This window comes from Lygodium microphyllum, chromosome 16 (assembly GCF_053477565.2).
Source record: "Lygodium microphyllum isolate KBCC chromosome 16, Lygodium_microphyllum_v1.1.10, whole genome shotgun sequence".
Lineage (NCBI taxonomy): Eukaryota > Viridiplantae > Streptophyta > Polypodiopsida > Schizaeales > Lygodiaceae > Lygodium > Lygodium microphyllum.
The window spans coordinates 34,131,853-34,143,802 of NC_141150.1; positions in this window are offsets into that span (position 1 = coordinate 34,131,853).

The window sequence follows — 11,950 nt, forward strand, 5'->3', positions numbered from 1 at the left end:
ATGTATTTCCATGCGAATGCATCCTTATCACTTCGTAACAATGATTTGACATACCATCCCTATCCTACATCGTCCCTTGGATATTATTCCTTTCACCCGCCTGTTATTCTGTTGTACGGTTTGTTCGTTGTTCGTTTTGCGGGTTTTCGTATCTTTTTCGTGCGTATTTTTACCCTTTTCCATAGGAACTTGCCCTATTCTCGTCGGAATTCAATTTTGACTAATAACCTTGTCTGGCCACCCCTCTTGCACATTTCTCCTTTTTCCTCTGCCCTATTTTGACCTCTGGAATTTTTGTTATTAATTTTTATTGGTCTTTTCGAGCTCCATTTTATTGTTTTTTTCATGTGAACGCCTCCTATCCCCATCAGAACTGAGTTCCAATGTGACATCCCTAAATATCATCTGTGTCGTAAAATTTTTCCTTTTTATTGCCCTCCATTCTAGTGCATGGATCATTTAATATTAATTTTCGAATCCCTTTTCGGGTTTGATTTTTTGATTTTTTCCATGTGCACGGGTCTTATCTTCGTCAAAACTGTGTTTTCACATGATAGGCCTTTCCGGCATGATTTTTTGTATATTTTTTCTTTTCCCCTGCTTCATTTTGGCGAACTAATTTTTTGATATTAATTTTCGTGTGCGTTTTCGGGCCTGATTTTTGTGTTTTTCCCATGTGAACACCTTGAATTGTTCTCGAACACCCCGTTGCACTTTTCTGATGTCTTTTCCTCAACTTCCGACACATTTTTTCTTTTTACAGCATTTCATTTTGGCGCACGGTTTGGGTTTTATGAAATTTTCTGTCCATTTGCGCCTGTCGTGCCTCTCACGTCGCGCGTGATCACCCATTTTTTTTCGATTTTTAATCATGACGTGGCGTCCATTTCGTCATCCCGCACCCGTGCCGCCATTCCAAATCTCGTTGCTTCCTGTCCATACAAATTTTTTTTTACCATCGCCCCTCACATGTGCACGGGATGGGGGTGGCACCCCATTTTTTCTTTCTTTCTTTCTTTCTTTCTCTTTAATTTATAAAAAAGAAAAACAAAAATGAAAAAAAAACCCCATTAAAAAAAAGAAAAAAACCAATGATTTTGAAAAGAAAAGAAAAACAAACCCAACCACTTGCGTCCCTCCCCTTCTCACCCCTCTCTCTCTCTCTTTCTTTCTCTCTCTCTCTCTCTCTCCCTCTCTTTCTCTCTCCCCGACTCCATGTTCTTCTCCCTTCCTCCTACCTCTTCCTCCCCTCTCCTCCCTCCTCCCTTTTGCCTCCCTCCTCCCCTTCACTTGCCTTTGCATCCCTCCTCCCTTTTGCGTCCCTCCTCCCTCTGCACTACCTCTCCTCGCCCTTGCCGACTGCTCGTTGTCGCCGCCTGGGTCGCCGCCCCCACCATCTACTTGCCACCATGGGCGCCTTCACTGCCTCCTCGTGCCTACACCACCACCTGCACCACCCCCTACCGTCCCGCCCACTTGCATTCCCCCCTACCCCACCCCCCTCTCTTGCTTCCCCCGCCCCCCAATTACCACTACCCCCAACCCCATTACCCTAACCCCTGGGTCCCCACCCTTAACCTAACCTCCCCCTAACCTAACCCCTGACCCCTAAACCTAACCCCCACTACATCCCATTACCACAATGGTTTCATTTGTGGGCGTCCACATGGTTTTTCGTACGTGGTTGGTGTGGATGTTGTCTTCACGGGTGTTCACGCTGGTGCAAGGACGCGCATCATACTCATTCGTGGGTGTGCACAGCTGCTCTTCACACGTAGCCGAGTATCCCCAACCCCTAAAAAACACATAAAAATTGAAAAAAACTAATAAAAATTCCTAAAAATTCATAAAAATTTACAAAAATAGCTGAAAATTCCTCCGACCAACTAGACAATTTTTGGATTATTTTCCAAAGCTGAAATTCCAAAAATTAAATTGCAAAAAATTCCAAAACTTCAAAATTCATTTAAAATCCATTAAAAGTTGGTTAAAATAATAAAAATAAAAATAAAAATAAAGAAATATAAAAACTTCTACCCACCTTTTTCTTTATTTTTGAAATAAAAAAAAGTTGAACATGCTTTACCAAATCGTCAAAATTTTTTTTGGGCAAAATTCTTGAAAAAAAGCATGTTAAATGCCAAACATAAACAAAAAAATGTTGGAAAAATCTAGACACCTTGTTGAAATTTGGTGGTTTAGTTTTCACTCATGTTGGATGGTTGAAACATCATACTTAAAATTTGAAACCTTTTTTGGGATTTCTTCATTAAAAACAACAAAACAAAAATAAAACAAATGTCAACATACAATCGAAACACTAACCCCCATCACATTAAATATACCCACCCTAATCTTGTTGGTAAAAGTATTGTCTTACCAAAAATCCAACCAAATACCACATGTTTCTTGATTATTTTTTTAATGAGGTGTTGGTTTGGTTTTTTTTGAGCTTACCATGTTCAAATCTTTTTAGCTGTTGGCTTTTCTCTTTTGAAACTTAGTTGCATTGTGGGATTGATTTGTGCGCATTCAATATCCACACACACACACACACACACACACACACACTCTCTCTCTCTCTCTCTCTCTCTCTCTCTCTCTCTCTCTCTCTCTCTCTCTCTCTCTCTCAGGTAATTCTTTTGTCATTCTTGTTTATTTTTTCCACTACCCCAAAATTCAGCTATTAATTTCTAAAATGAACCCTAGTCACCACCATCACACGCACATCTGCACTCAACACACCTTTTTAATCAAATAAAATTGAACCAGCTGTTCACTTTGCATGTGCTATGTGCGCTTCAGAGGCACCTTAATTTTAAACAAAATGAACTAGCCGTCACAAAAATACACGCACTGAAAAAGAAGAGCGCTTTAGACACATTAAATTCTTAATTCATGAATTTGCATTTAGAGACTCAGTTTGGGTATCGAAGTTTGGGTTTGGTTAAAAGCACCGCTCCACCTTAATACATTGTAAATAACAATTTAATAGTGAACCGTCATTTTCTTTTCTAAGATTTACAACCTAATAAAATTTCACCTATTTTTAATAATTTATTAAAACGAACCCCTCACTAAAATCATTCCCCTCATTGCACTTTCTTTTTTCCCTTTTTCAATAAACACGCTTTGTGGGATGGGCACGTATAGTCTTCAGAATGGTATTTTTTGTTACTGATGGTCAATGATGTTTTGGTTATGTGGTCTGTGGTTATTAATTTGGTTGATTTATATGATTAAGGGTACGTTTTGAATTTATTTTTCAATTTATCTGCATGATATGGGGTCTCGGGTCCATATCTGTTGCATATCACCAAGCTTTCGGTCGCATATGTCTAGAGGTCATGTCTAATTTTTTTTCTAGGATATGCCTTGCTTGGGGATAGTCGGTTGAGTCTCATTTCAAAACTTTGGTTGATATCTTATCTTTGATCTTTTCTACTAGTTTTGTAGGCATCCTTTTTGTTTGTGAGTTGTGTTGTGTGTTCACTGTCTGAATGGTACCCCATATGCCTCCTCCTGTTCAGTACGTCCCATTGATCAGTAGGGATTATTCTTCCCTACTGAATTTTGAGCCTATTACAAAAGCTGGCCTTGTATCTTTTGTGGCTTCTCCTCTCTCTCTCATTCCAGATGATCCAGGCCTTGGTGATGAGTTTCTCGCGTCATACAATAAGAAATTGGTCTTGGTTTGTGGTACTTCCATGGTCCTAACACCTAGAGGGTCAGGGAAGGCTTTGTCCCTTCCCTACAAAGGGGAAACCTTTGTCACAGCTAGACAGTTATTCTCAAATGAAGAGATCCTTAAACTGTTATAGAAGCAGACTAAAGAGATCCTCGATGTCAAGAAGGTGATTAACACTTCATGAGTGTCTTTCTTAATGATCACTGATCCTCTCTAGAAGCTAGTCTACCAATTTCTCCAAGACAAGTTCATGCCTGCCAAGACACCATCTCACTACTTGTTCAAGGAGCTCTCCATAGCTTCCAAGATGGTTTTAAGAGGGGTTGCCATTGATTGGAGCACTTACCTTCTTACGAAGATGGACTAGCATTTTGTCAAGGTGACTATAGGGAATGCTACCAATGTAACCTTTGTTTCATATTTATATGATTTTTTGACATATTCAAGACTTAAGAAGGGCGTTTTACCTCCTCCTCTTGATCTAGTCCCTCCCCCTCCACCTTTAGAAGATTCAGAACCCATTGACATAGAGGATACAGATTCCCCTCCTAGTCATTCAATGGAAGCGCTTGAAGCGTGTAGCAGAGACAATTCCACCAGTCATTCCTTTAGTGTCAGTTCCTGCTACCTCTGGAAGTGAACTCCTTGCCTACCTCACATGCAACAACTTATTCAGGGCACATCAAGAGGGTTCTTTGGATATATCAGTTCCTTCGTTGAACCGTTTAGTGACAGGGGATGCCATTCCTTTCCTTTTTGTAAAGACATCCAGAGTTCTATTGAACTCTCAGTGACAGCTTGTGCTCAACAATTATATTCTTCTTTCTACGAAGAATTGAGGCAATCCAAAGACCAGATGAATAAGGCAACCACAGAGCTAGCCTTTGCCAAAGACACTCTTTCCGATCTATTTAAGCAGATGGAGCAACATACCAAAATGATTGAGACCCAGTGAGAAGAAATATCTTCTTTGAAAAATCAGTTAGCAGAAGCTCAGTCAGAGGTCACCAGGGTTTCTGAAGAGAAAGAGAAAATGTCCAAAGAAGCTCAAGAGTGCAAGACTCTTCTGGATACAAAAGTGTCAGACTTGTAGATTGCTCACAATTCAGTGGAATCCCAAGCCTCCCAGATTAAATAGTTGAAGGACCAACTGGTATAGTCACGATCCATTTCCCTAAGTCCCAATGTCCCCGTGATTCCTTCTATGTCTCAGCAGGACTTGGCTGCTCTTCAACAGAATGCCACTTTATGTCCTTTATTTTGAGCCAAAGTTGAGAGATTGCAATCTAGAATGGATATCTTATGGACTACTTTTGAGCAGTTTATGGAATTTATTCCTCCCGCCCACTCTTTCTTTATTCATTATCAACAATCTAGCCTTTTATGTTAAACTTTCAACCATGTATTTATCTCCTCCCAGAGGATGACTGGAGTGGAACCTAGTCTACGGATCTGTTGTCTGAAGTGGTCAGGATGGTGTTTGAGGATTTGGCAGTCTGAGACTCAATGTTGATGTCCTATATGTACCTCAGAGGTGACTTGTTAATTCCAAATGATGAAGACCTCCCTTGGTATGTTGGCAATGTAGTCTTGCAAGCAGTACTCTATGTACACTAGTTGAAGCTTAAGATTGATGAACTGTTTTAATATTATTCTTCTAGAGTAGCTAACTTTCCAGAGGATTCTTGGCATCCTATGCTAGATTCTATGATCTTAAATCAAAGATAGTTAAATGTTTTGTCTCATGTGCAAAATGTCAACCAATTGAGGGTGGATCTGTTATCCCATCTTTCCAAGCAACCTTCTTTTGATCCTTTATTTTTTGAGGCCTATGCTAGACGTTTTGCCTTAGGACCATCAGTTTCATCTTTGGCCTACTATCAACACATGGCTCATAGGTATGATGCTTATCTGTCTCTTTTCCAGAATACCCCCCATGTCATTTTACCCCTTTATTTCAACCTAAAGATGCACCCCATATTCCTATTTTTACACAATGTCCTTTCATCATTGATCGGGTATTTTCTCCCCTTCTTCCTTGTCCTCCCCCATCTTCTCATTTCCTATCCATGTTCCCACCACATTTCCTACTCCCTTCCTTTTTGATACTGCTGAATTGCTGGATTCTCATGCCTTATCTTATTCTTATTTTTACGATTTTGCTTATCCCTCTCTTCATCCTTTATCCCTTATTCCATTCCCATTTCTTTCATCTTTTATTCAAACTCCCCCTTATTTGGTTACAAAATATGAAGGCTTTGATCATACAATCCTGAGAAGAAGCAGCTGAAGTACTGGAGATTCTTTGATGGGACCCCAAATTAATTGGCATGTGATTCCAGGAAAATGAAAGACTACAAATCAAGTCTTTCACAACTATTTACACTTTGCTCAGCTTCATTCTCAATCTTTGGATCCATCAGTGAGACTGATTGCCCATTTTTTATGGTATCTAGCCTTTATGCACCGTCACTCTCATAGTGATCAAACGCAAGTGCCAAAGTTATGTTTGGATGTCAATGTAGATGTGGATACCCATCAACTAGATGTGTTTTATTTTCATGCTTTGAGCTTGCCAAGTAGATTTGTTATCCTACTAGAGAGAATGTGTTGTTTACAATTCTTGCAAAATCCTCCAAAAACCTTTGTGGATGAATCTTTATCCGTAGAAAGGTTTAAAAATCATCAATGCTTTAAAAGGGATCATCTTCATTGATCCGTTATCCTTTGTAACTTTGATACTTATCAGAATACATCTATCTATCTTTTTCCTTCCAATGAGGTGCCATTCAGATATCCTTGCAACTAATATTCTATATTATGCCTGTAATGTATTGAGTTAAATCAAACTCTATTCAACATAATGATTTTTTAATGATTTTTTTTTTCAGGTAGTTATGTTTTGCTCCTTCCATTCTATTTCATGTAAACATGATGATCAATGTGTCAATTTCAAATTTAATTAGCATTTGCATTGGTGTACTTATGTATATGTGTTTCAGTTCTGATCTTTGTGTATGATTACTAATTCATCTTGATGCCATATTTGATGCGTATGACATATTGGTGTTTACTCATCAATAAACATGTCATTTAGGGTTTAACATACAATTTTCTATGATATGCATTGCCAAGGTTATAATGCTAGAGAAGAACAAGCATTCTCTCAATAGAAGTGCATAATAGAAAACATGAAGAAGGGAATTGGATTATTGATACATATCATTGTTCATCGTGGGTGTAGGTGCATCCAAGTATGAACAGAGGTTTCAAGGTGAAAGCATTTGCAATTGGAGATATATTGAAGCATTGAAAGAGTAGAATTTTAGCCCACAAAGAAAGGAATATTGATTGTCAAATTGTGACAAAAGGTATTGATGTAGCATGTATTTATGCACAAACAAATATATGTCACACCCATAGTAAGCGTTCAACAAAACATTGCAAATAGGAAGTATTTATAGTACATTGAGGATGAGAAAATTTACGATATCTACATGACTACTTTTATTGTCTTTATAGAAGCATACCCTTTAGATTGCTGTGAGTGGAAAATTGTTAGGAGATTTACAAGTACTTTCAAGTGTTACCACATCAAGATTGGTTTATTGATTTTTGAGGGGACATATGCCCGACTAACTTGTAGAGGACCTTGTTCTTTTCTATGATTCCAAGTACATACTATCCAAGGGTAGTCAATAATATCAAACCCTTGAGCATATACATGCACTAGATCTCAATAATGTGAAATGGTCATTGTGTAGCGCTGAGATTTTGCACATGTATAGTTCAAAAATTTTAGCAGACATATTGTAATCTGAAGCCAAGCATTGGCTCAAAGAATGTGCACCCAAGTTGGTTTAAAGAATGTGAGGGTTTGAGACATACTAAGAGCACATACAGAATAAAAAGTACATCAGAGGATTGTTTAAAGAGAATTCTAGGTAAAACTTAGATATTGAAAATCACTCATAGTTTTGATATAGTAGGGTGTCAAGTCACCATAAGGGACATGGATTTCAAAGAATATTCTACCATCGAAGCTGAAATACATTCTCAATTTTTGGTTGCTTAGCTAACTTTCCTTTCTAAATATAGGTAGTTTGTCTTAGCTTTGCAACATGACCTATTTAGATTTAGGCCTGAGGTTCCATCCACAAGGGTATTTTTTATCCCTCTACTCAAACTGGTGCTTCATTAATAAATGTGGAGTTGAAGTTGCAAGATGAGTTGGAGAAAGTAAGTTTTTCAAGTTTCCTACATTTTCATGTGGTGAAACTTGATTGGAGGGAGCATATAAGGTCTTGATGAGGTTACTCAACAAATCTTGGTGAAAATTGAATGCTGCAAGACCTTAGTCCTAAATTTGGTGTTTAAGGATTCAGCCCTGAAGGAGTACACCAGCAACCTTATTGCTAATGTGCTCATCTTCCATAAGAAGTACCCAATTGGAGGGGATGAGATAATAATGAAGGTTCAAGCATTGATGAAATTTGCACACTTTTGTACAATATTTATAGCATATGATATGGAGAAGCTGGTGCTTGTGAAGCGCTAAAATATTCTATACCTATCCAATCAAGTGCATGGTGGAGCAATCTACATGGTCCCTACATTAGGTGAGAAGGCGTTTGCTCCACTTCTTTTGTAGGAAGTGTTAAGGGAAACTACCTCATATTTGAGTAAAAGAAAAAACTCTTATTTATATATGAAAGCTCCTCATCTCCACCATCAAAGAAACTAGAGAAAGATTGAGTTTCTTTGTTTCTATGTCTTTCTAAATGCATTCTATACAAGTCATCTGTCAGTTGAGCATGTTGTATGCTTTTTGGTTAGTATACTATAATTTTCTTTGTCTCAATAATTCCAAATTTATAAAATAAATGTGTGATACACATATATGTGATGACAATGTGTGGTACAAATACATATGACAACATGCAATATATTTACACATGATAGTGCACAAAATATTTGCATTCAATAACATATTGTAACTCAGTTGTATAAATGCATGATAAATTTATATGAGATAATTAAACCCTAAATTGTTTATATAGATATGTGTTTTTTATTTACAATGTGAATAATTAAAACTTGGTTTTTTTTCCTACTACTGGAATTTCATCTAGCTCATTTAATGCATAAGTAACATTATCAAACACCTCTCTTACCATCGAGGGTCTTATAACCATTGTTTGGAGACTTTACGCATGGCGTTATGCTGGTTGTATAAACTGTTGTCATAAACTAGCACCAAATCCCCATCTTGTATGGTTCTTGGCCTCAATCTATGTCTTTTGTCAAACCATTTCTTGTTCAGAATACTTGCTGCCCTTAACTTTGCAATCGCTGCCTCAATGTCTTCTGATTTCCTTTCCAACTGCCTAATACATAAGGCCAACAAATCCTTTTGATTCATCTCCTCTTCCCAAGGTAGCACACTCCATGTGACTCTCATATCTTCTATTGGCATGATAGGTTTTTGACCCTAGAAAGATTTATCCCCAATTGTGCAAAGAAATCATGGGCTTCATCTACATCCAATTCACCCCTATTTGTTGTAATTTTTCCCACACAGCCATACCAACAAAAGATCTCTTCTAAGAGAAAAGTACACACTGCATTTGTTGTCTTGGTATATAGTGCTCTTCCTTCCACTTGATTAGTCAAGTATTCATGGGCAAGTGTAAGATATCTCATTTTCCAAAGACCTATAGGCATCAAGATTAAATCTACCACCCACTTAAAACAAAGAGACAAGGGATATGTGGGTTATAATCCATCCCAATGTCTCACAGATGAATATGTTTGACATGTCGTACATGTTTTCACAAAGTGTGAAACATCCTTATACATGCCCTGCCACCAATATCTTTCTTTGATCTTTGCAAAAGTACCCCAAACACCTCTATGACCAGCCCATAAGCTTTCATGAAATTCTTGCATAACGTTTACTTGTGAAGCTTTGTCACTCAGAACTCGCAATGGCATACCTTATTTCTTCTTAATATGTCTCCACAAGTACCCATCTCTTAAGAAAAACCCATAGGATTTCCTCTTGATCTTCTTAAACTCCTCATCTAACCACTTGTCTCTTTAATGTGTTGGGGTATTGACCTATTCTCAGCCACTTTCCTTCATATTTGTCTTCTAGAAGCACTTCTACACAAGATACATAACATCTAAAGTGACTTCTCTTTGTTGTCCAAGCTTTTGTTAGTGTTGTAGCAACTCCTTACATTGCTAAATTCACTCTTATAGCACTTGTACTTGATAAAACAACTGATGTATTTACTGCATTTAATGTTGTCCTTGCATTCATGAGAGCTATACTTGTAGTGTGAGGTGCCCGCCCATCGGCTGTCTAGGAACGCATTTAGTGGTCTATCAAGAAACAAATCTAAGCGTCGCTGCCTGGCACTCCCATGGAATATTTCGGGTTTTGTTGCCTAGGGTTTCCCGGATCCGCCTCACAATGGAACGTTTATGGCTGAACCTACTAGGATTGACCTGAAATTTGGGCTCCTAGTGGCCAAGGTCTCCTAACAACATTCTAGCGTCGAATCTTGGACATCCTACTTTACGCAGAGATACCCAATCCGAAGTAGACCCATGCCACACTTGGCTCAAAGAGAATGGGAAACGAGAGGGATGCGTTGCTCAACCTCTCTGCCCATAGGGCATAGTCCCATTCCGGTCCCCTAAAATGACATGAATCGGGTTCTAACCTAACAATACCTAAAGGTCGAATGACGATAAAATCTTGTGAGAAGCCTCCCAGTTTTCTGGGACCACCTTGCTGTAGGACGGACCCATTGGAGTTTCCGCCCACCTGCTTCCCTTAATAGCTTTAGTTTTCTTATTAGGTCCTACCACATTTATGTGTGACAATTAAAGTCAAATTCATTAATTAAGCCTTTTAGGGAACAGGGTTCATTCGTATAACTTATATCATAGACACGAAAACAGAGCAAATCAATCTATTGACAAACAAGATTCAAACAAGTTCCTTAACTTATCTTCAAGTTAATCTTTGTCTCCCGCCCATATAGGATGATTAGTTTCAGCTTGCAGTTGAGAGCAAGGATAACATAACCATAAAAACTCCCTTGGGGTTAGTACAAATGTGTCCTCTCCCACATGGTGCAATGAACTTAGTGTGGCACACATGACAAATGCTATGAATAGGGTACTCATGGATTTTATACCACAATTGACAATGCCCTTCTTAGATGATGTTCTAATCAAAGGGTGTGCAACGGATGAAAAAAATGAAGAGATGGATGCTCATGGGTGTGGACAGTTTTTTGCAGACCATATTGTTGATTGTGAAAGGATTTTGACACGTTAGAAGAGGTGCATTTAACTCTTTCTAGACAAAATTCGGTCTTTGGAGTTGAAGAGGTTTTCATTGTTGGGCATATGTGTGGGCCCTATGGGCGAAGACCATCACCAATGAAAATAGATGGGATTGATAGAATGCAAGATGTATGCAAGAATGTATCTGAGGTGCGTAGATTATTGGGTGCATGTGTGTTTTATTTAATATAGATCCCTCACTTTCCACATGTAGATGATGCTCTATATAAGCTCTTGTGAGGAAAGGTCACTGGGAAAGGAAGCATTAGAAATAAAAAAATTGAAGTGGCTCTTGAAATCTACTCCTACGTTGAGAAAGGTTGATTATTCACATGGGAAGCATGATATGAGCCCAATTGGGATTGGATGGGAAATTGGGCAAGATGATGAGGAAGAGCAAAGATATGCAATTTAGTTTGGTGCTAAAGTATTGGCCGAATGACAGAGAAGGTATCCACATGTAAAAAGAGAATTATGGGAAATTGTGACAACCCTTAAATGTGATAAGAAGTATTTTATGGATGCTCGTGTAGCCATTTTTGAGAGTGATTGTTTGCCAATATTGGGCATGATTACTAGTTGTGCTACTCCGGACATTTCTATGCTCCGGTGGATTCCATACATCAAATCTTTGAGCCCTAAATTTCAGCATATTGGAAGAAGAGATAATCTAGTGGTAGACATGTTATCTCGAGTATGCTATGAGAATAAAGATAGGATGATGGATAAGGATGAAGAAGATGACTTTCTTGTAGCTAAAAATGATGTGTTGATTGGTAAAATTGAATTGGTAGTTGTTGTAACTACATGTAATATCTCCGCACAATAAAAGTTAGTTGGTTAGCTCAAAAGTTAGTTCGTCAATTAATAAGTTAGTAAGGTTACTAACTAAAGAAGGTA